The following is a 23,055-nucleotide window of genomic DNA, read 5'->3' as shown; positions in this document are numbered from 1 at the left end:
TAAATATGCTTCTGCAGCCATTGATAAAGTGGAAGAAAAAAATTTAAGAAATTTTCAGAGAATTCCAAATTGTAATGATGACACAGTAAATGAAATTAGCCACCTGCAGCTCTGGAGTGGACAATTCTCAAGACCATGAACGTTTATATAAACTGTCACCCAAGGCCCATACACCTGCTGACAGCAGCATAATAGCATTGCCATTCTTTTATGTCCCCACAATTGTGCATATCTGCTCTACAGACAGAATGTAACTGAAGCTAGATGTCGAGGGGGTTCTGATACTGTAGTCTCCAGACTTCACGTTCCTGTAGTACCAGGGATAGCTTAAGAGGACGGGGATGGTATTGAGTATCAACAAACAATACCTAAAAGCGTCTACCCTTTATCAGCTTGGCACTGTTACACATCCTTCTGTGGTCAACAACAACAACAACAAAAAAAACACCCTAAAAGCATGATGAGTTTCAGAAACTATTGCTGGTGTATCGACTCAAAGTTTAGAAAAGATAAATGATAAATCTTTTGAATTATCTTTGAAATTTAAATTTACCAGAAACCATTGCAATTGTTTCCACTCGATTTTGTCTATTTGTGTCATTGAATACAAAAGTAGATGTAGTGCCTACAAGTCATCTCAGTTTTAAAAAATGGAATTCAAATCTTGATCGAATGAAGTAGAATTTTAGACTCTGTTGCTCTCTTATTAAAATTAAATTTAAGACATTAGCATGCTTTGTCCTGGCTCTTTGATTCTAGAATTGTGGGTTCTAGATTTCCAGAAAATATTCTGGGACAACACCCTGAATTCACAAAGTATTATTCTCCTGAATGATGCCAAATATATTTAAATAAGCCATTTCCCTATTTTATAAGGTCACATGTTTCTGGATATTAAGGTTCATGATAAAGGTGGAGAATACCTATTATCGCATTTCTGACTGTGAAGTGATTTCCTCATTCAGCACTGCTATGTAGAATGCTATGATAATGCATAGTAAGTCAAACGTGTAGGTCGGAGGAGACATAATTGGCAAAGGAATAAAATATAAATTCAGAATGTGTTAATTTAATTGAGGACAAATTACTATTGTTTACTTTCTGGAAGGAATCCAGTATATTTTATTTAACATCAGGTTTGGCTAGTTCCACTAAAGTATGGCTGTACAGGGGGGCTGAGACAAATCAGGCATTCAGCAGTGCCTAAGTCAGCCTAGGTGAAGGAAAATCCTTACTGAGCTCGTGTGAATATTTTCCATCCTTATTACTACAGCCACTCAGTTTGTGAAACCAAATTGATCATGCAATGAAAACCTGAGGAAAAATAGGCTGACCAAAATACATAAAAAAGTTTATCTGGATTATAAATATCCTTCTCTCTAGTCAGGCCTTTGTGCTGAGCATTCCTCTGAGGCACAAATATTAACTGGGACTATTCTGAAAAGTCAATTCACTATATTTTTCTGTATTTTTTGTCATCAATCTTTTTATTTTCCCTTCCAAGTTGTTGGTTATCTGAATAATTATTGGTTCCATGTATTTAACATCCCTATTTCCATGATAAAGGGAAAAAAAGATGCTCCAAAATCTTTCCACTTGCCAAGATCTACCATCTCCAATGTCTTTTACATGACAAAAATTAACTCAAAATGGATCAAAAACTTAAACATGATACCTGATACTGTGATATTCCTAGAAGAAAACATAGACATGAAGCTTTTTGACAGTGATGTTGGCAATTTTTTTTTTTTTTTTTTTTTGGCTATGACAGCAAAAGCACAAGCAACAAACCCAAAAATTAACGAGTGGGAGTACACCATACTTAAAAGCTTCTGCACAGCTAAAGAAACAATCAACAAGGTAATAAAGGCAACTACAGAATGGGATAAAATGTTTGCAAACCATATATTGGATAATGGGTTAATATCCAAAATATATAAAGAACTCATATCATTGAATAGCAACAACAACAACAACAAAAAACAACAACAAACAATCTGATTTAAAAGTTAGCAGAGGAACTAAATACTAAATACACATTTTTCCAAAGAAGATGTCCAAATGGCCAACAGGTACATAAAAAGATGCTCAACATCACTAATCACCAGGAAATGCAAATCAAAACCACAATTAGATATCTCTTTACACCTGTAAGGGTAGCTATCACCAAGAAGACAAGAGATAACAAGTGTTAGCTAGAACATGCAGAAAAAGGAACACTTATACACTGTTCGTAAGAATATAAATTGATACATCCACTATAACAATGAAATGGAGATTTCTCAAAAATTTTAAAATACAACTACCAAATGTTCCAACAATTCTACTTCTGAGTATATATTCAAAGGAAATAAAAACAGGATACTGAAGAGGTCTCTGTGATTCTGTGTTCATTGCAGTATTATTAATAATTGCTGAGACATGGAAAAACCCTAAGCGCCCATTAATGAATAATGAATAAAGGAGATGTGGTATATATAAACACAATGGAATATTATTCAGCTAGGAGCAAAAAGGACAACCTGAAATTTGCAATGACACAAATGAAACTTAAGGGCATTATACTAATGATATAAAAATCAGACAGAGAAAGACAAATACTATATGATATCACGTATGTGAATTTTAAAAAGCCACTCATAAAAACAAGAGAGTAAAATGGTGTTTACCAGGGGTTGGGGGTTTCGGGGATAGGGAAGATGGTATATATTTGCAAAGGAGTAGTAAATAAGCCCTAGAGATCTAATGCAGCCTATATAGTGAATATAGACAACAATATTGTGATAGAATCCTCAAACTTGCTAAGAAACTAAATCTTAATCATTCCAACCATGAAAAAAAATAATTGTGAAGTGATAGAGGTGTTAATTACCGCTATAATGGCAATCATATTACAATATACAAATATATCAACATGTCATACACCTTAAATTTACAATCATATTAAATATACAAATATACCAACATGTCGTACACCTTAAATTTACGAAGCGTTATATGCCACATATATTTCAATAAAAATATTTATTTTAAAAAAAGAAAAATTTAAGACAAGACATTCTTACGCAAACTGCTTCAGGGTGAGACACTTCTGTGGAGACAATGTTCACGACGATGGTACCACAATGAAATCTATCACCTATACCTACTCTCTATCTTTAAAGCAAACTGTATCCTACATCGTTTTTATTCTTTCCCCCCATTCCCTGTGGACTTGTTATTTTTTTTTAAGTTTGTAGCAATATATATACATAATTTTATTTTCAATTTGGACTAAATCCAAGTGCTTCACTGCTCTGAATAACTAGATATATTCTTTCTCTTCAACTGTGCTTATTCCTAAAGTATTAATATATTAGATAAAGCTGCAGAACTCAGTAATATTATATTATTTAAAAGTTGGTTTAATGAGCAAATATGCAGGTATATACTTAAGAGACTCATTAATTTATGATATTCATTCAAAATAATTTTCTATGTTTATGACAGATGATTTAGAGTCACCAACAATATTTCTGCAACTAAAAAATCATAGAACTTGAGTCTCAGTTTAACAACCCACAGGGTGAACTATAAGAGTAGTTCTTTTACCTCATAAAGTAGTTGTCTGCATCAATTCACATTGTTTGAAAAACTGGTTCGTAAACTACAAAATGTCACCCAAGTACTAGATATTATTTTTATTCCCACCTTCCTGGCTTTTCCTTTCAGTGTTAATATTTTTCCTATTAATCAATAAAGCACCCATTCATCTCTCAGTATAAATAGCACCTTCAGGGACATTGTTAGTGTATGTTTTTAAAACGCCAGGAAAGGACTCAGTCAAACAAAAGAAAGAATGTGGTTCAAGAGCTGAATTTAATCATCTTGATAACAATATTTTGAAGGTTATCATAGAGCAATGATTTGTCAGAGAGTCTAGGTCTCTTCTTTTTGTCTGCAGGGCAGAAGCAATTTTTGCATGTCATTACCTTTAGCTACACTCTATTTTCTTTGGCCTTTACTCTCAGAATGACCTTTAGCAGTTTTTGCCCTGGGAAAACTGCTAAAATTACTTAAAAAAAAAATACAGCTTTTTCTATTCTACTCCTGGAGATTTGGATGGAGTGGGTTCTGGGTAGGGACCAGATGATTCCTATGCAACCACCGATGTACCAGGAAGCAGGGGCTCATTATAGCCATCTTAGGGTCTAGTCTTTGAGGATTCATAAAAATAAACCTAAAATTTATTTACAACACAATTTATGGATCTAGGTTAGTTATAAGACCTAATTTTCTTTATGTAATTTCTATATTACTTTATGAAATTTGCTTAAGTACTCTGTCTCCCAAAGGGACTTGACTCAAATATCATCTTACAATTATTTTCTATTACATCTTAAGAAACCCTTTTTATCTGACTTAGACCCCTTGTGTGTAAAGTTTATTTACTAAATGTTTTTTTTGTGTGTCACGTTAAAGTTGGATTTTAAGAAAGTATTTTCTTCTCAAGAAACAGATTTTTATTTTCAACATATAGTTTATGTTTTGCTAGAGTTTCCTCAGCTATGCCATGGGTCATGTGGTCTGTGTTCACCATATTTTCTCATATTCAAGTGAAGTTGGCTTTCATTCATTTTAGGACACACACACACACACACAAATGATCTCATTAACGATTTGAGGGAAAGTTCAAGGAAGGTATCTTTTACTTAATCATTTAGCTTCTTTCACTGAATCTGTATATTTTACGTTATATTGACTTGACAAGGTATAAAGCCTTATACCTTAATAACTTATAAAGTGTTTCCAATGCAAGATCGACATAATCCCTCTCTAAGGCAGATATTATTGTCAGCCACATTTTCCAGAGGGAAAACTGGCTCAAAAGCAGTTCTCTTGAGAAGTTCGCACAAAAATTCTAACCTACCACTTCCCTACTGACTTTCCCTCCCTGCAGTGAGTGTTCTGTTTTGGGAAGCAGGTGCTGGGGGTAACAGGCCCATGCCTCTTCTTTCTTCTCTTTTTTCTTTCCTACCTTTTCTATGAGCCCAGAAAACTCATGCAAATGCATGACTCACTTCCTTTCACCTAGGCAGGGGATGACCACATAAGTGGAATATGCTAATCTGAGTTAGGGAAGGCTAAGGTCTTTTAATTTATTTTAAATATCCATCCAAGGACACGCACCATCTACATCTTTTCCTCAGCTCTATTCCTCAGTGCTGTCAAAAGCAAATACTACAAATTATAAGCTGAGCAGCATTCAAGGATACATACCTGTATGAGGAAGGACTCTTCTGTATTTAGTAAGTTGCTGCCTTGCTTACACAAGAATTAGAAGACTACCGCTAGTATCTAATTGTGTCATTGGATCATAATTTAGCAGTGGTAAAACTCTAACTTAGTTTAAAAAATTGTCAAGGCATGATCCATAAAACTATTGAAAAGAAACACATAATTTGAAATAAATAGGTTTAGTTACAGTTTGAAATCAATTAAGGATAGTTCAATAACTTATAGATTACACTGATTCCCTGGGTCCCCAAAACACAAGCCAACAAACCAGTCAAAAACTGGATCTTATGTTTTCCTAAATAAGAATAAACACTTTTAACATTCAAATGGTATTTCCACTTTAACTACAAATAAAAGCAGCATTCACCATCTCTAAATCTCAAATACTTAATAATGTAGAAGAGAGCTGCCCATTTGGACTAAATGAATATATGGTGTCTATTATGACCTTTTCTATCACATTTTATTATGTGATTGTCTTTAGTGAAATTTCTCTTATGTGCCTATACCTTTCAAACTGCAGAGGGGGAAAAAAAAAAAGACAGGAAAAGGTCAAAACACTGCACGGTGTGTAGCTTCAATTTCAAGGGAATATGAAATTCAGATACTGAGTAGCTCTGGATCACTTCCATGGAACTGTCAGGAGAAGGCAGCGGCCTTTAATGATCACAGGCCTCTTTGTTCAATTGAGTGTGACTAGATGAAGCCAGAATTCAAACTGAGTCTCCTCAGTGAACTGCCTGCTGATTGAGATGTAGCTCAGTGAGAGGAAAATGCTCCCAAGGGATTGCCATTCTGCAGAGAAAGCAGGAGCAAAACCTGATTTCAGGCTTGGGAGTGCACTTCAATTTAACTGCCCTGAAGAATTCTAATGCAGTAAATAAGAATGGGTGGAAGCTTTTAAAATGCTTTCCTTTTTTGCCTAGCAGATATTCCAAAAAATAGTCCAGGAAATATTCCTTACTTCTCAAAATCTCAACAAAAAATAATTTTTATTTCAGTAAATCATGGCATCTCTAGAATTATCTTACCCTCTAATTTCCTCATGTTACCTAGATTTCCAAATAGTGTGCATTACTTAAGGCAAAACAGATCAATTTATATCGAATTAGACCAAAAGGAATAACACAATAAAACTACATTTTACCATGGAGCCTAAGGCTTGGATTACAAAATGCTATGAAGAATATCTTTCAACTGAAAGATATAGAGGTTATCTGATCCAATTCATCTATTTCACAGATAAGCTGAGGACCTACAGTACCTTTTAACTGGCACTTTAACCATCAAAATTCATGTGGCTTTCCTGCTAGTCTAAGGTTTTACTATTATACCATAATGAACGGAATGAAAATTCTAAAAATACATACATACAAAGTCAGAGAGTACACATACCAGTTGTTAGAAAAGAGTTGTCTCTGACCAGCAGCGAGGCCTTATTGGGTAACTCATTAGAAACGCAAATTCTCAGGTCCTGCCCCAGAGGCACTGAATTCAAAACTCTGGGGGTGGTTCCTGGAAACCTATCTTTAACAAGTCTTCGCCCCCAGCTTCTTGGTGATTCTGACACACATTAAAGTTTGAGAAGCAGAACTGCTGATTTATGTAACGAAGCCCGGCACACCTTAGACCTTTGTTTTTTTCCCTATAGATTTACAGAGTTTCATGAGCTGAATGTAAAAAGAGAACTATTGTGGAGAGATTTAAAATTATTATTGCATTAAATCTACTGATTAATCAGAAAATTCACAACTTTTTGATATTTGGTCTTCCTATCTGAGAACATGGGATAGCTTCCCATTAATTTAAATATTTTTTAGTGTTTTTCAATAACGTTATAAAATTTTCTCCATCATACTCCTACTCATATTCTGTCAGATCTGTCCCTATGTACTTTGTTCCTTTGCTTCTATTTAAAATTCTTCTTGTGCCGGTTTACTGAAATATAATGCCTTTTACATACTAATCTTAAACAGAACTGTTTCTGAAATAAATACAAATAATATATCTGGTATACTGACTAAAAACTTCAGTTGCCTGTAAATTAGAAAATACAATAATAGAAGTGATGTCCTGTGCCTGATCTTAAAAGAAAGGCTTTTAATATTTAACCATTATGAATTACTGTGAGCAATGTTTAAATTTAGGGGCATGCCTTTATCAGTGAAATTAGTTCCTATTGAATACTTTTAAAGAGTTTTTATCATAAATGACTTTTTTATATCAAATACTTTTTTTCTGTTTCTACTGAGAAAATCACGATTTTTATATATGCCACTTTTATTTTATTCTCGCATTCCAGAAATAAACCTAAGTTGGTAATATCATGTTATCTTTTCATCTATTACTAGATTAATTTTGGTATTCAGGTTATTCATAAGAAAGACAGGATATGCTGATGCTGTTTGTTTTTTCCACTTCCTCCATTTCCTCTCCTCCTCTTTCTTTTCTAAAAAGTTTATAGAATATTAGAATTACCTGTGCTTTGAAATTTTTATATTCTTTACATGATAAGTAATCTGGGAGAATTATTTGCAGAAATATTTTGAACTATTGATTTAATTTATTTACTTACTATGGATTTTCCGGGATTCCTAGTTCCCTTTGAGTCATTTTTGGATTATATTTTCTCTAAAATTTTAAAATTTTTCTAAATTTTCAAATTTATGGTCGAACGGCTGTTTATAATATTTTAACTTTTTAATCACAGCTATATTTTTTGTCTTTTTTACTTTTTAACATTACTTATTTGTGTTTTGTCAATTGTAATGCTGGATACTACTTTTCAGTATTTTGTGGAGTTTTCTTTTTCTACCTGTGTTCATAAGAGATATTGGTCTGTACTTTCTTTTCTTGTGATGTCATTGTCTGGTTTTGGTATGTTAAGAAGTGTTAAGAAGTATTCTCTCCTCCTCTATTGTTGGAAGAGTTTGTAAAAGGTTGATATAATTCTTCTTTTCCTGCTGGAAGAATTAAAAAATGAAGCCATTTTACCTTAGTTATTTCTTTGTCAATAGTTATTCAATTACTAATTCAATTTCTTTATTTGCCGTGGGCCTACACATATTTTCTATTTATTCTCGAATCAGTTTCGGAAGTTTGTTTCTTTCTGGGTGTTTGTTCATCTAAATTATGTCATTTATTGTCATACAATCATTCATAGTATTACTTTATAATCCTTTTTATTTCTATATGGTTGTTAGTAATACCCTGTTTCATTCTTGATCTTAGTAATTTGAATCTTCTTTCATTTATCTAACTGTATTCTAATATCTAGCTGTTTACCACTCCAGCTTCTCCTGCTGCCATCTTCCCTTAATTAACATAACCATATCCTTCTTATTTTAAATCTTTAGTTGAGTCATGCTGTCTTATGATTCAGGACTTGTCACATACCATTTCCAGTGACCTTAAAGTTCTTCTGATCCTTTCTCTTTTTATCTAGCTAATTACTACTTAGCTTTTATCTCTCCATTGATATGTCATTTAACAGAAATCTATCTATGTCCAACATGTTTTTTTACTTTTTAATAAGAACCCTTACCTTGAGTTTTGTGATTATTCGATAAAGGTGTTTCCTTCTCATGTGAAAGCTCAGTGAAAATTAGCATATTATATTTCTCTGCTTCTTAATATTTACTAGTTGGAGCATAACCACATCATGGGTTCTAAATTTATATTAGCTCTCTTTAAAATACTAGAAAAGAGATAGAATCTCATATTTCCAATTCCAAATTATCAATAAAAATTCTTGCTGTATAACCTAGATTTAGTTTTCATCAAATCCTACTAGAGGGCTAGACCACAATAGTACAAAAATTACTACCAGTATGCCAAACCTGAGGCTGTGAAAGCAATGCAGCATGTTATTGTGAACTCAAATGAAAAGGAAATCATAAATCCCCTCTTCTACAGTTCCTTGTGATCAGACTTCTTTGTAGACAAAACTGCAATCTTTTGTTATACTCAGACTTTGGCACAATGAATTGCATGTAGGAGGCAATCGATGCCAAGTGAATTTAGTACTCTAAATTTAGATAAGTAACAAATACTAGAATTTTTAAATTGCAACTTAACTTTTATCTCTGTCAATGTCATTATCTTTACTAACAGAAAAATTAAATAAGCTTTTATATATCTGTAAAAAAAACTATGGATATTTGTAGATAAATATGTAAAATCAGCATGTGGGGATATATGTATAAAATAAAAAATAAGTTGCTCAAAATAGCTTGTAGATAAATATACATGAAAAAATCAGTAGATGTGAAGTACATACAATTTTTACAGTTCAGTGTAGATGTGGGAAGTATAAAAAAAGTGTCTTTAAGACTACAATTGACACCTTCTTCACAATATTTATGTATATGATTGCCAGTGTTTGACTTATTCTAAGAGTAATCACACTCCTAATTTAAGAGAGAAATCAATTTTAAAACGTGGTGTTATTTTTACACAGAATGTATTTTGCATTCCTAGAAATATATTGCTAAGAATAAACTTCTATCCAAGACTTCACAAGGGATGAAATTTATAGGTGACAAAAATTGGGGGAGGTGAGACGTCCCCAAGAGTATCTTTCCTGTATCATCGATTAAGCCTTTTTAATGAAAAACTATGAATTTAAATTAGACAATTTAATAGATGCAAATTAAGAAAATGGAAATTAAAAGTGCAGGTTAGAACAACATTGTTTGCATAGTGCTAAAGTAGCAACAGTGATTAAAGAGCTTCCCAGGATTACACTATAGATAAGGAGTTGCTCAATTACTCATGTAGACATCTATATAGCAATGTACATTTTCATAAAATTCAAACACTTAAGGGCTATCTTCTTTGAATATAGAGTGTAACAACACCTAGCTAAATTCCTTTAAACCAACAAAATACAAAATTTTATTAATTTTCTGTAACAGTATATTTGAAAAATGAAATAATTACATTATTCTCAAATTCTGCAAAGGAAAATTACACAATTGAAATCTGCTACTATTTATAATTAGTCCTTGTTCTATTTCATGTCTTCAATTTAGATTATTTTAATTCCAGAATTGAGGCCCCAAAGTTCATTTCCACATTAAATTAAATTTTTATTTGGAGCTTTAAGATTCATAAAATTATATCGCATAGCTGAAAAACCAATATGTAAAGGATATTATCTATCACATGTGTCTACCACACATGATAATTTATAATCTATGATACTTCCTCAATATCATGCTCACAGATTCCTGGCTCACCTGAAGAATGATTTATTCAAATTCCAAAAGAAAGAGTTCAACTGGATCCATTCACTCAATTCAATATCTCAGGCACCTAAGTTTATGGAAATATTTATTAAATGAATTGTATATATTAGGATACAAAAGGATAAATATCTTTACCCAGCTCTGTGTACTACTTCTTTCACATTTTCACTTTTAGAAAATAATTGTATTTTTAGGCATTAGGACATCCAGTCCTGTGTAAAAGAAATACCTCACACTCTGTTTAGTATAACCTCCTTCTCAAGCTTGGTCTTACTTCATCCTGAGAAGCCTGTAGGTATAAAGGCACATGATCTCTTTCTTCTCTAAATGCCCTACAGTAACGTGGGACCGTCCACCTGCAGTCCACTGCAGAAAACACCTACAACCTCTACATTGTTTTCCACATCAGAATATACATGTCAACATTGTTCTGTTGATATCACCTTGCCTCTGGGAACAAGGCCCTCTCATGTGAGATCTTTTCCAAAATACCTTATAGCTGATTCTATTTTGCTGGGTCTATGTCAGGATCCCTGAATCCTTAAGCATCCTTTGTTGATCTTCAGTACCAAAGCAGATGTCCAACTAGCCATTCAGAAGTGAGTCAGATCTCATTCTCTGAACTTTCCACCTCCAAAGCTCACAAGCCAAAGTCCACAAATGTTTATCTTGAACTTTCCCTCATATATCTTAAAGTGATATAGGTTCATCTCCGAAAGAACAGTAAACAGGCAAAACCTCTCAAATAAATTCTTGCTCTCCAATCTCTACAACTTTCAAAGTCATGTTCTGAGTTGGGTAATAAACTAAGGGTCACAAACAAATTTCAAAATATTTTATCTAGTCCTACTTAGGTGAAGTAGTATTCATTTTACCTTTTTACACTCCTGAGATCTCTGCCAAAACTTTAAGACAACCAAAAATGTCTCATTTAATATTTAATATGTTTGTGCATATAAACTAACTTTTCCCAGACATAGAAATTCAACATAATCCTCATATTTTTCTTCTGCAAAATAGGGAAGGTAAAGTTGAGAGAAGAGAATGCCTTGAATTTCACACAGAGAAAATGGCAAAGGAAGTAATTAAATTCTAATAAAAATTACATATAGTAATGGTATCTCTTCCATTTTGAGAACATCATGAGATGATAAATGCTTACTACATAAGATTTGATTTGTTCGATTGTTCCCACAATATCCCTGAAAATGTGGTTCAATAAATACTTCTGTTTATTGGATGAGGAAACTAAGGTTTCAAATTTGTTAAAGTTTCACCACAAGAAAATCAGTGGATCACATTTCAAGTTCAGGTCTGTCAGAGTCCAGAGCCCAAATATCTCCAGGGATATTTTCTAGTCAGTACATTAACCTGCTTAAATTTGTTTATAAATGTAGATTATTACGGTCAGTTTTTTAGTTTTAATGTAACTGCTATTGTGCCACTAATAATTTTTCATCCAAGCATTAGTTTCTCTTTATGCAATGTAATATATTTGCACTGAAAATTATAATTCGAGATTGATATGGGTAAATTTAAAGAAGATTCTTTGGGTGATAAGAGGAAGCTCAATGTTTATAACTCCACAATGTAGGTATTAAATAAAAATTATTTCTTCTCATTGGTGAAATCCAAGTAATATATATCTATATGCAAATGTATGACATATATTAATATATTATTGAGAATATATGTTCGTGTATGTTTGTGTGAATGTATGCACATATATCTATATGTGTGTGCATGTGTATACACACACACACACACACACGGAGAGAGGCAGGAGAGAGGATACTCACATATATAAGAGAGATGCATTTGCGCAAGAGATTGGACTACAAAACTGAGGAAAGACAAAATTACTTAGATTGGTACAATGATCAGAGAGAAACGTTTATTTGGGCCACCTCTAGGTACCTAGTTATTCTAGCCAGAAGAAATATTTTTAATTGCCTTCTATGTAACAAGTGTATAAAATAGGCACATTCTTTGTCTTAATGGGGCTTACATATTATTGGAATCAACGACTAGACAAGTGATAATAAGTATGTTGGGTTGGCTGTATGGTGGCTGCCTTCTAAATGTTCACTCAGTACTTAAACCATGTCAGTAATTAGAGGTAATTAACAACCCCTCCGTTTCAAACAAATAGTTGTAATTACACTTGCCTAAAGCTCTCCAAAATATTTAGCAATTTACTCTGTATTGCCTCTTTTATCAAGAGCTAGATTTAGAAAGAGAATATTCCTTCAGTAGGCAAAAATAATTCATTAAGGTAAATCCACAAATGGACGCTTAATGACTAAGGCTATGAAACCGGTTAACTGACATAATTTAAATACTTGTCAGAGCCAAATTATGTTAGAGATTTAGACTAGTGAATATGTTTTACCTGTCAAGAACCCTTGGATTGCATACCACAGTTATGACAATTAAAATAAAAATCAGTTTATTGTTTGGATGAAGTCAGATTGCTAACTCACATTTTCAGAATATCTTGTTTAGTTATTACTTTGGTTTGTAATTGAGCATGAGGAGAGACTCCTTGATCAAAAGTTATAGCATTTCAAATGAAACCTAATAAGAATATAAATATTTTGTCGTAATTCCTAAACAACCCCAAAGTGACCAAGCAGCCAGCTCACTGCTGCTGCTGCCATTACTGCTATTGTTTGAGAAACCCCATATTTTCAACACTAATTGACAAGGAAAGTCCATTGCAGCAGTGCACCAGCCAGAGTGAACCCACAGAAGACCTGGCTTCCTTGGTAACAGCCTACAGAGGTTTGAATGCAGAAAACTATAGGTACATTGATGCCTAATGCAGACATCGGCCAATGGAAAACAGGTTTTGACAGGAAGCTTTGGGATCAATTCCTTTCCTTCCTTTGCCTAGAAAGTATCCTTTTAAGACCTACTACTCTACATGGTCTCCCTAAAGATACACAGGGAAACTGAGCATTGGATTACTGCTTGCTGTGATGGGATCTTTTAAGATTGTATTTCTTAATAAGCTCTCCAATTTGGTAAAGACTTACCCAGTTTGCTTTATTAATGAAAGATGTCATTCTGATTTCCCCACAATTAAGTCTACCCTTTCATTTATTATTCCTTTCTTATTTTATTTAAATACTATGGATAGAGTGCCTGCTATGTGCTAGTAACTATTCAGGATATAGCACCAAACATAACTGAAAAGTTTCTTCCCTCATGGAGCTTACATTCTAATGTTACAGTATAAAATAAACAAATGAATACATATGCATTTATTTAGTAATAGCAGGTAGCAATAAGTGATGTAAAGAAAAATGAAGCAGGGATGAGGAGGGATGTGTTGACTAGGGAAGGCGTCTTCAAGGACCTGACACTTGGCCATAGAACTAAATGAATTGAGGAAGTCAGCTTAATGAATATCCAAGGAAAAAGATAGTCTATCCTACAGGGAAGAGCTAAAGCAAACATACCTGCTGTTTTCACAGAACATTGAGTTTAGTATATCTAGGAAAGTAATTGATCCTGATTTTCTTGTTTTAGAAATTCAAACTAACCTCTAAGGACACAAAGAGAAAATACAGGCACAATAATAGCATGTTTTCCACACAATAAAGAATTATTCATGGATCCCATTATTCTTTGCCAAAATGAGCTATATACAACTCAAATAAGACAGGGCATACCTGAAATGATGTACGCATATGTGTTTGTAGCTAACTAATTAAGTAAGCCTCATTGATCTAAAATATTCATTATATCATATCTTCTGTTAATGTAAAAAAGCTATGATGTCCTAAGGCATCATAAAAATATTTGTGGTTATTAAAAGTGTTATGATTATAAAACTATTTGCAGTTATTAAATTTTTTAAATTTTCTATAAATATTAATTGAGTTTATAATAGATTGAAAATTTATTAAACTGTTAGGCTGATTATTTTACATTCTCTGTCAGAGAATGTGAATATAGTAGCAACAGAGATAAAAGTGGTTTATAGATATAGGATTCCCCTGCTTTCTGAAAGTAAAGCTCTGCTATGAAAACTTTCAGACACCAAAATAGCATAAAGATGCAATTACCTCAAGGCACATCCTGCTATTTTCTCTTTTTGCTTCTTTTTTGTAATTGCAAAAATCCTCTTTAGATTTCATCCACTTAGTAAAAGCAGATACTAATGTAGGTCTATCATAAAAGCTAAGTGGCATAAAGTGAACTGTCAAAAAGCAGAGGATACCTACAATAGAAAAGGTAAATGTATAATACACATAGTTATATTTCCTCCTTGCAACGGTGATAGTTTAGATGGTCCTCTATTCAGGTGTTTCTATTCAAGTGAGATTTTATGGTTCAACAAATATCCATTGTGTACCTACTGTGTGTCATGTGCTATTCTAGATTCTGAGGACACATCAGGAAACAAAACACAGGAAAAGCTTTGCCCTCTTGGAATGAATTCTCTGGTCTGTACTTTTAGGTCTGTACCAGATTTTAGGTGTAATGAAAATTTCTTTTCAAAGTAGTAAAAAAAAAAATTGAAAATTTACTGAGTGCCAATGTGGGCACAGGAATTAAAAGAGCCACCAAAAAGTTCCATTTAAAAGATTTGTGCTTTTTACATTTTTATATACTAGTAATATAAAATACAATTTTCGTAAAATGGCATACAGTTTTATTGAAATACCATTTTAATACCATTTTTAATAAAAGAAAATATTCTAAGAAATAGATCCATTCTTCATTTTAAAGAATGTTTAGTTTATGGTGCCTAAAACATCCTAGCAAGTTTCACGTTAAGTATTGCCTTTAGTTTGCAGTATTTTTCAGAAGCAAATGTTTCTGACTGATAATATAGCAATTCTGCATTAGTTTTTCCAAAGATCACTCAAGTTCACATCAATTTGTTTACTCTTTTTCATTCTCTATGAGGTAGCATTAGAAAGAACTTTGTCAAGTGAGCTAAAACTAGACCATAGGTTTCCTGTGACTTTAGTAAATCCACTGGGAAATTGCAAACAATATAAAAAAGTGAACCAATGAAAACAGTGATGCAATTGAATGGAAAGAAATTGGTATTTTCTCAAAGAATTAAAAGAACATATTTTTCATGTTACAGAGATAATGCTATGCTAGCATCCTCTTGATCTTGTCTATCCAAATTTGTGTATTAAGAAAATGTTGTTAGTATGATACTGGCATAAAAACAGACATATAGATAAATGGAACAGAATAGAAAGCCCAGAAATAAACCCATGCCTATGTGGTCAATTAATTTACAAATAAGGAACCAAGACTCTACAATGGGGAAAAACAGTCTCTTCAATAAATGATGTTGGGAAAACTGGACAGCCACATACAGAAGAATGGCTAGACTACTAGCTTACACCACACACAAATATGAACTCAAAATGGTTTGAAGACTTGAATGTAAGACCTGAAACCATAAAACTCATAAAATATAGGCAATAAGTTCCTTGACATCAGTCTTGGAGATAATTTTTTTGAATATGACTTCAAAAGCAAAGGAAACAGAAGCAAATATAATTAAGTGGGATTATATCAAATGAAAAATCTTCACAGCAAAGGAAACCAACAAAATAAAAGGACAGAACAACACAGATGTCTGATAATATAAGGAGGGGCAAAGTAGGGAATCAGACTGGACCCACATCCGCGAGTTGGCAGGGAAACACTGGGAGGGAGAGCGAGGCTGAAGAGGCTCCCCTGAAGGAGAGGGGGGTGCTGCCCTCATTTGGGGGCTCCTAGTCCAGGGTCCCAGCCAAGGGAAGAGGAGATTCCAATAACTCTGAGTGTAGAAACCAGAGGGGATTCCGGCAGTCTAGGAGACTAAAACCCTAGACGCCCTTTGAAGGACCTGCACACAGGCTCTCTGACCTACAGACACTCACCCGGGACACCGGTGGCAGGTCAGAGGCTCCCATGGGATTCATTTTGAGAAAGTTTGCATTACCTGGCACCAGAATGAGGGCTGGAAGGGCAGCCACATTGTGTCTTAGTCTGGGCCCCCTACCTGGCAATCTATAGACCTTGCCAGCTTGACTGTGCAGATCCCTCCCAAGGGCCATTAGAAAGCACAGGCCTGAGGAGATCAGGCTGCCCCACCCAACCTGCAGATGCCCTGGGCTTCTGTGGATGGATGGCTGTCATGCTCTGCGCCTATTCAGGGCCAAACTTTCCCAGCTGGTGGCCAGCTCTGTGAGCCCAGCATTCCAAAGATAGGCTCAGGCAAATCATTGCTGCCAACACAAACTTGGGCAGATCTCAGGGATCTGTAGGCCAGTCCCAGACAGCAGCTGGTCTTGCTGTGATCTGGGACTTCTGCAGGAACATGCGAATGATTACCAAAGTTTCAGCAAGGCTGAGGCTGTATTGATCTGACTGCCATTGTACCCACAGATTGCCCCAGGTGGCCCACTGACAGTGAACTGCCACAGCCCTTCCCTCTCTATACAAGAATAGACTCCAAATGAATTAAAGATTTAAATGTAAGACAGGAAACCATAAAACTTCTAGAAGAAAACATAGGCAATAAACTCTCTGATATAACTAACGGTAACTTCTTTTTGGATATATCTCCCCAGGCAAGGGAAACTAAAGAAAAAGTAAACAAATGGGACTACATCAAACTAAAAAGTTTTTGTACAGCAATGAAAACCATCAACAAAACAAAAAGACAACCAACTGATTGGGAGAAGTTATTCACTAATGATACATCTGATAAGAGGTATCAAAATATAGAAAGAATTCATACAACTCAACAACAAAAAAAAATCCATTTTTTTTTTTACGTGAACAGATACTTCTCCAAAGAGGAAATACAGATGGCCAATAGACATATGAAAAAGATGCTCAAGGTCATTAATCATCAGAGAAATGTAAATGAAACCACAATGAGATATCATCCCAGACCTGTCAGAATGGCTCTCATCAATAAATCAAAGAATGAGTGTTGGTGAGGATGAGGAGAAAAGGGAACCCTCATACAATGTTAGTGGGATATCAAATTAGTACAGCTGCTATGAAAAACAGTCTAGAGTTTTCTCAAAAAATTTAAGATATGCCTTTTTACCCAGGAATTGCACTTCTGGGTATTTATCTAAAGAAAACCAAAACAATAATTCCTAAAGATCTATGTACCCCTGTGTTCATGGCAGCACAATTTACAATAGCCAAAATATGAAGCAACCTAAATGACCATCAACAGACGATTGGATAAAGAAGTTATGGTTCATATATATATGAAATATGACTCAGCCATTAAAAAAATGAAATCTTACCATTCGCAACAACATGGATGGACCTAGAGGTGGTTATGCTGATTAAAAGAAATCAGACAGAGAAAGATAAATACTGTATGATTTCACTTATATGTGGAATTTAAGGAACAAAAAAATCTAACTAATCAAAAACAGACTCACAAATATAGAGGAGAATCTAGTGACGGCCAAGGAAAGGGGGTTGAGGGGCTGGGAGAATGGGGTGAAGAGTTAAAGAAGTACAAATTAGTAGTTGATAGATGGTCACAGGGATGGGGAGCATGGCATAGGGAATGCAGTTAACATTAATATATTGACTTAGAAAAGAGGTATGGTAAGAAAAACAATTTAAGAGATAGTATAGGTAAAGAGTTGATCATATTAGTGACTCATAGGAAGAGCTAGAAGAGAGAAAGGAGGTATCAAGACAGGTTCCAAGTTTTTAAGAGCTATTTTAGGGGAAAAAAAGTTAAGATGATGAAAACATAAATCCCAGAGATATGAAATTTTAAAAATGGCACAGATTTTGAATAGACTATATATTCACATTGGACGTAGCTAAACATGAACAGAAGGCAGGAGAGAAGGAAAGTGTGGTTAACGGCGTGAAATGCCGCAGAAAAGACAGTGATGAAAGGTTTGAAAGTAGTCGCTGCATTTCCCAAGTAGGACATTTTTGTTGACAGAGAGGAGTTTCAATAGAGTGGTGAAAGAAAATTTATGATCGTAGTGAATTTAACGTAACAATCTGCAAAACATATGTTGCTTTCTAATGAAAAGGGTTTAATGGTAAGCAGAAAATGTATATTCCAGATATTTTATTTTCATTTAAATATGCTAGTTCTGAAATATATTTACGTTGAACAAAAAAAGACAGTATAAATGTGAAGATAAGGGATAACATTAAATAAGAAAAAAGGCTCTGAAACCAAAAGGAATTATTTCAAATAATAGGGAAATACAGAGGAGAAAGCAACCTCTGTCTGAGAGAGTTATCAAATGCCTCATGGGTAAATGTCCTATGCTATGCATTATGTTTTTAAATGCTTAGTAACTTGTAACACAGTCAAGTATATAAGTGCTTTTTCTTCCTTTTCACATAAAGATGTTTAATATTAGCCAGACAGTTTCTCTCCTCTGTAGTCATTTGCATAGTATATCCATTCTAGTGTATCTGGTGTAAACATATCTATGTATGAAATAATGAGAATGAAAGACTATTAAATGACTTAAAGCTTCTCTGCTTGTAAGTTCTACTCAATAAGCCTTATTTTCTATTTAAAGATCACACTGTCAGTGGTATGTGTATCTATGTCCACTTTGCTCGACCATATTCAAGGTTTACTAATGCCAAAAAAAATGAAAGTGGAAAAATGAAAGTGTACTAAATTAAAGATAAAAGAAAAAGATGAAGTTATCTGTTGGGTAAAATGTGAGGACACTTTTAGACTTTTGTAAAACTAGGCTTTTCTTAGAAATACGTTGTAGGCCACTCTAATCTCATTCGTTAAGCTATAGTGCTCAAATAAATAAGAGTAATCAATCCTATGTACCTGGAAGATCTTCAAGAGTATTTTGGTTTTTTTTTTTTAATCATGTTATCTTCATGACATGTTAATTTATATCATCTGAGAAAAACTACCATAAGCGAGAAAATCAGACAATGCTAGGTTAAACCGATTTCACTATGTTAAAAATTTCAAAGCATTTGTGTTGGCTTTAAAGTACATCTACATATTCTTTGATAACCTCATCAAAAGGAGGAGTCTAACTCTCCTCTCTTAAATATGAGCTGGCCTAAGCAACTGGATTCTAATCATTACTAGGAGGTAGAAGTGACAATGCATCATGTCTGCTAGGTCATAAAACATGTCGCTTCTACTGGCTCTATTTCTACTCTTAAGACAGTCATCCTCGAAATATAGTCACCATGCTATACAGAAGCCAAGCAGGCACATGAGAAGTCCATGTGTTGGTGTCTCTGCAACAGCTCCAGCTGACAACCAGATGTACTACAGGATATATAATCAAATTAGAGTAAAAGTAATTCTAGCCTTCGACCTTGCCGAGACCCAGATGATGCCCAGAGAGCTGTCCCTATGAAATCCTATGTTGCAGATTCACAGACAAAATCAGTTTGTCATAGTTTTAAGCAATGAATTTTAAAGCGGTTATCACTCAGTGATAGATACTAGAATGGCCTTTCATTAGCTAATGGTACAATGAACTTCATGAGAGAAATAAACTATATATTGTTTTCTGAAATTAATTTTTCATAGATCCTTTGTAAGTATTCACACAGGAGTAGTGGACATAGGATCCACTTTGGGGGATATTTAAATCAGCCTTTGCTTTTCTCTGAAATTTTTGGGATCATCTTTTTTTAATTTTTTAAATTCTTGTTTAGTCTTATTTGGGGTATATATCTTAATATGTCTGACTTTTCTTCTATGGTTGTCAAGAAAAGACAGAAATATTGCATCCTTCTAAGAGGTTATCAATTAAAATTTTTTTATTATTATTATTTTGCTTCAGAATTAAATATGGAGGAGTTGCCTAACTTATTTTGATTTCTGAGAGAAGAATTTGTGCGGAAAATAATGTAGTGTGGGAATTTCTCCCACACTACATTTTAAGCAAACAAATATTTAATAGAGATTACTATTTGAAGTACCTCCACTAAAATTTTGTTTTCTATCAAAAACCATCTTTTTGCATCTATATAAAAGCAAGTAGTACATTCCCTTATTGATATCAGTCTTATTCTCCCTTATTAGCAAGTTTCTACCCTCACATTTATATATTTCCATTCAAGAACTACATTTCCCTTTGCTCTTAAGAAGTATATTTCTTTTGAATGACCCATTGTCATTTTCCAATTTTGATTTCTACTTCACAAAGTCACAGTGATAACAAGATTAAACTGTCCTGTTTTAGAGTCTCAATTTAAGTTTACTTATTTCCCATCTTTGGTGTGTTCGTTTATAGATGCTGAATCCATAAATATACTGAAATGAGAAGTATTTTCAGCCATGGACCTACAATCCAATTTCAACTCACAGATGATGCTTTCAAACACAGTTACCTCCTTATAGATTTTATTTTCTCTTCTGTAGTCTCAGAGCTTTAAGATAATCTGTTGTGAAGTTGATATAAAGTTTTATTTGATTTATTGAGTTTCTAGATTTAAGACTCAGAGTACTGAAAAAAAACCCACTATTTATTGGTTATATTTTTCTTTCTTTACATGTTCACCTCCCTATCTGTAGTCAAAATTATAATTACATAATTTTAACAGTTTTTATATCTATGCAAATTCTTTAGTAGATGCATATGTAATCCCTCAAAGATTATCAAACGTAGACAAAACAATACTGGATTAATAACAGGGACACCCCTTATCTCCATGTTGTTATTTTTGTAGAGCATCTATGAATAAAACAAGAAAACAACATAGCCTAAAGAAATCTAGAACTAATTTTGTTAAAATCAAATTAAATTTTATAATTCAATAAATAATTAGCTGAATGAATGGGAGAAAGGACAAATACAAAGACTATAAAACCTGTATAGTATCCCAAAATAATAATACAATATTTTTGTCAGCTCTTAAAGAATATGTTTTTCCAGAAGTCATTCTGAATATAAGAAAATTAATTCAAGAAATATTTATTGGGTATCTAGTCTAACAGTTTTGACAAAGGAAGTAGGACAGTGAGTACAAAAAAGCCTTGCCATTGTTAGGATACATTCTAGTAAGGGATATAGAGTTTACATGTATTTATAAGGAAACAAATAACAAAATTTTCAGGAAGTACTAAGTGCTAAGAGAAAAAAATAAGAAAGGTAAAGAATTAGCAAATATTCAGGACCTAGGTAAACAGCTGTACATGGGATAGTGGAAGACATGGAACAGTTAGATGATAAATAAAGCCTATGCTTTAAAAAATGATAAACTTACATTAGAAAAATGTATGAAACCAAGCCATGAAAAGACCTGGGAGAATGGCATTCTAGACAAAGGGAAAGGCTATTGGAAAGCCTCAGATATGAGTGGGATCTTGAATGCTAAAGAGACAGGAGAAGAGCTAGTCTTGCCTGCTAAGTAGAAGCCAGGAAAACACCTAAAACACAGCATGAAATTGCACACAGAGCCTGGAGTCAGAAGGCCTTGATTAAATCTTGGCTCCACTGTTGCATGACACTAGGCAACTTGTTTAATCCCTCTAAGCTCAGTGCTTTAACCTGTCAACTGGAACTAAGCACACAAGCCTCATAGAATCATTGAGAGTGCTGAATGACTAATACACAGAAAGTCCTCAGAACAGACTAGGTGTTCTGGAAGTATCCTCCACTGGTGCACCGGTGGTAGATGCGGTCACAGCGTTAGGCAGGACCAGATTACATCTCACCTTTTGGGACATATAAAAACTTTGGATTTTTTTCCAAGTGTCATGAAAACATTAGAAAATTCCAAGTAGATAACAAATATAAACTTATTTATAATTTTGTAAAAACCAAAATTTGTGAAGTGTGGGTTTGGAGCATGAATGGAAGAGGGCCAATTAGACATCCAATGATTTCAGTTAGAAAGAGAAATTAAAAGACTCTTTTAGTTTTGGTTTTATTGACCACAAATTGCCTCCAGGCCACAATAATATCTGTTGGACATGGGACCAAATGTTATGGGACATTGGAAAATCACCAATCTTTAAAGTATAAGAAAGACATTTTGATTTTACTCCTACATCTGCTATCAGTACATTGTATTGAGTCATTTGATATTTCTAACATTTTTACATAAAATAACTAAACTAGATGATAATGGAGATTACTTCTGGTTCTAAAAGTCTGCGATAAGTTTTGTCTATGGCCATGCTACCCTGAACAAGCCCGATCCCATCTGATCTTGGAAGCTAAGCAGGGTCAGGCCTGGTTAGTACTTGGATGAGAGACTACCTAGGAAGACCAGGTGCTGTAGGTGTAAAAAAATTAAAAAATTAAAAAATAAAGGATTGTAAACTGACGAGGTCCTTGCAATCTATAAGGTCAACCAATGGCTGCCTCGCCTAAATAAATGAATGAATGAATGAATGAATGAATGAATAAATAAATAAATAATAAAATAAAAGTCTACGATGTTTTATATGGAGATTTGAAAATATATTTTAATATGAGCATGAGGTCTATAGTCAATATTATTATAATGGCTGTGTGTAGTGCCAGATGGGTGCTGGAGTAATTGGGGGATCACTTTATGG

The 23,055-nt window shown here is 33.8% G+C and overlaps 1 pseudogene; it reads left to right on the top strand.

Moving 5' to 3' along the window:
- The first annotated feature begins 22,659 nt into the window (after positions 1-22,659).
- LOC120613507 (uncharacterized) lies at positions 22,660-22,778 on the top strand (annotated as a pseudogene).
- Positions 22,779-23,055: the final 277 nt, after the last annotated feature.

Source organism: Pteropus medius, unplaced genomic scaffold (genome assembly GCF_902729225.1).
Source record: "Pteropus medius unplaced genomic scaffold, Ma_sr-lr_union100, whole genome shotgun sequence".
Classification (NCBI taxonomy): Eukaryota; Metazoa; Chordata; class Mammalia; order Chiroptera; family Pteropodidae; genus Pteropus; species Pteropus medius.
This window is presented reverse-complemented; position numbering and strand designations above follow the sequence as displayed.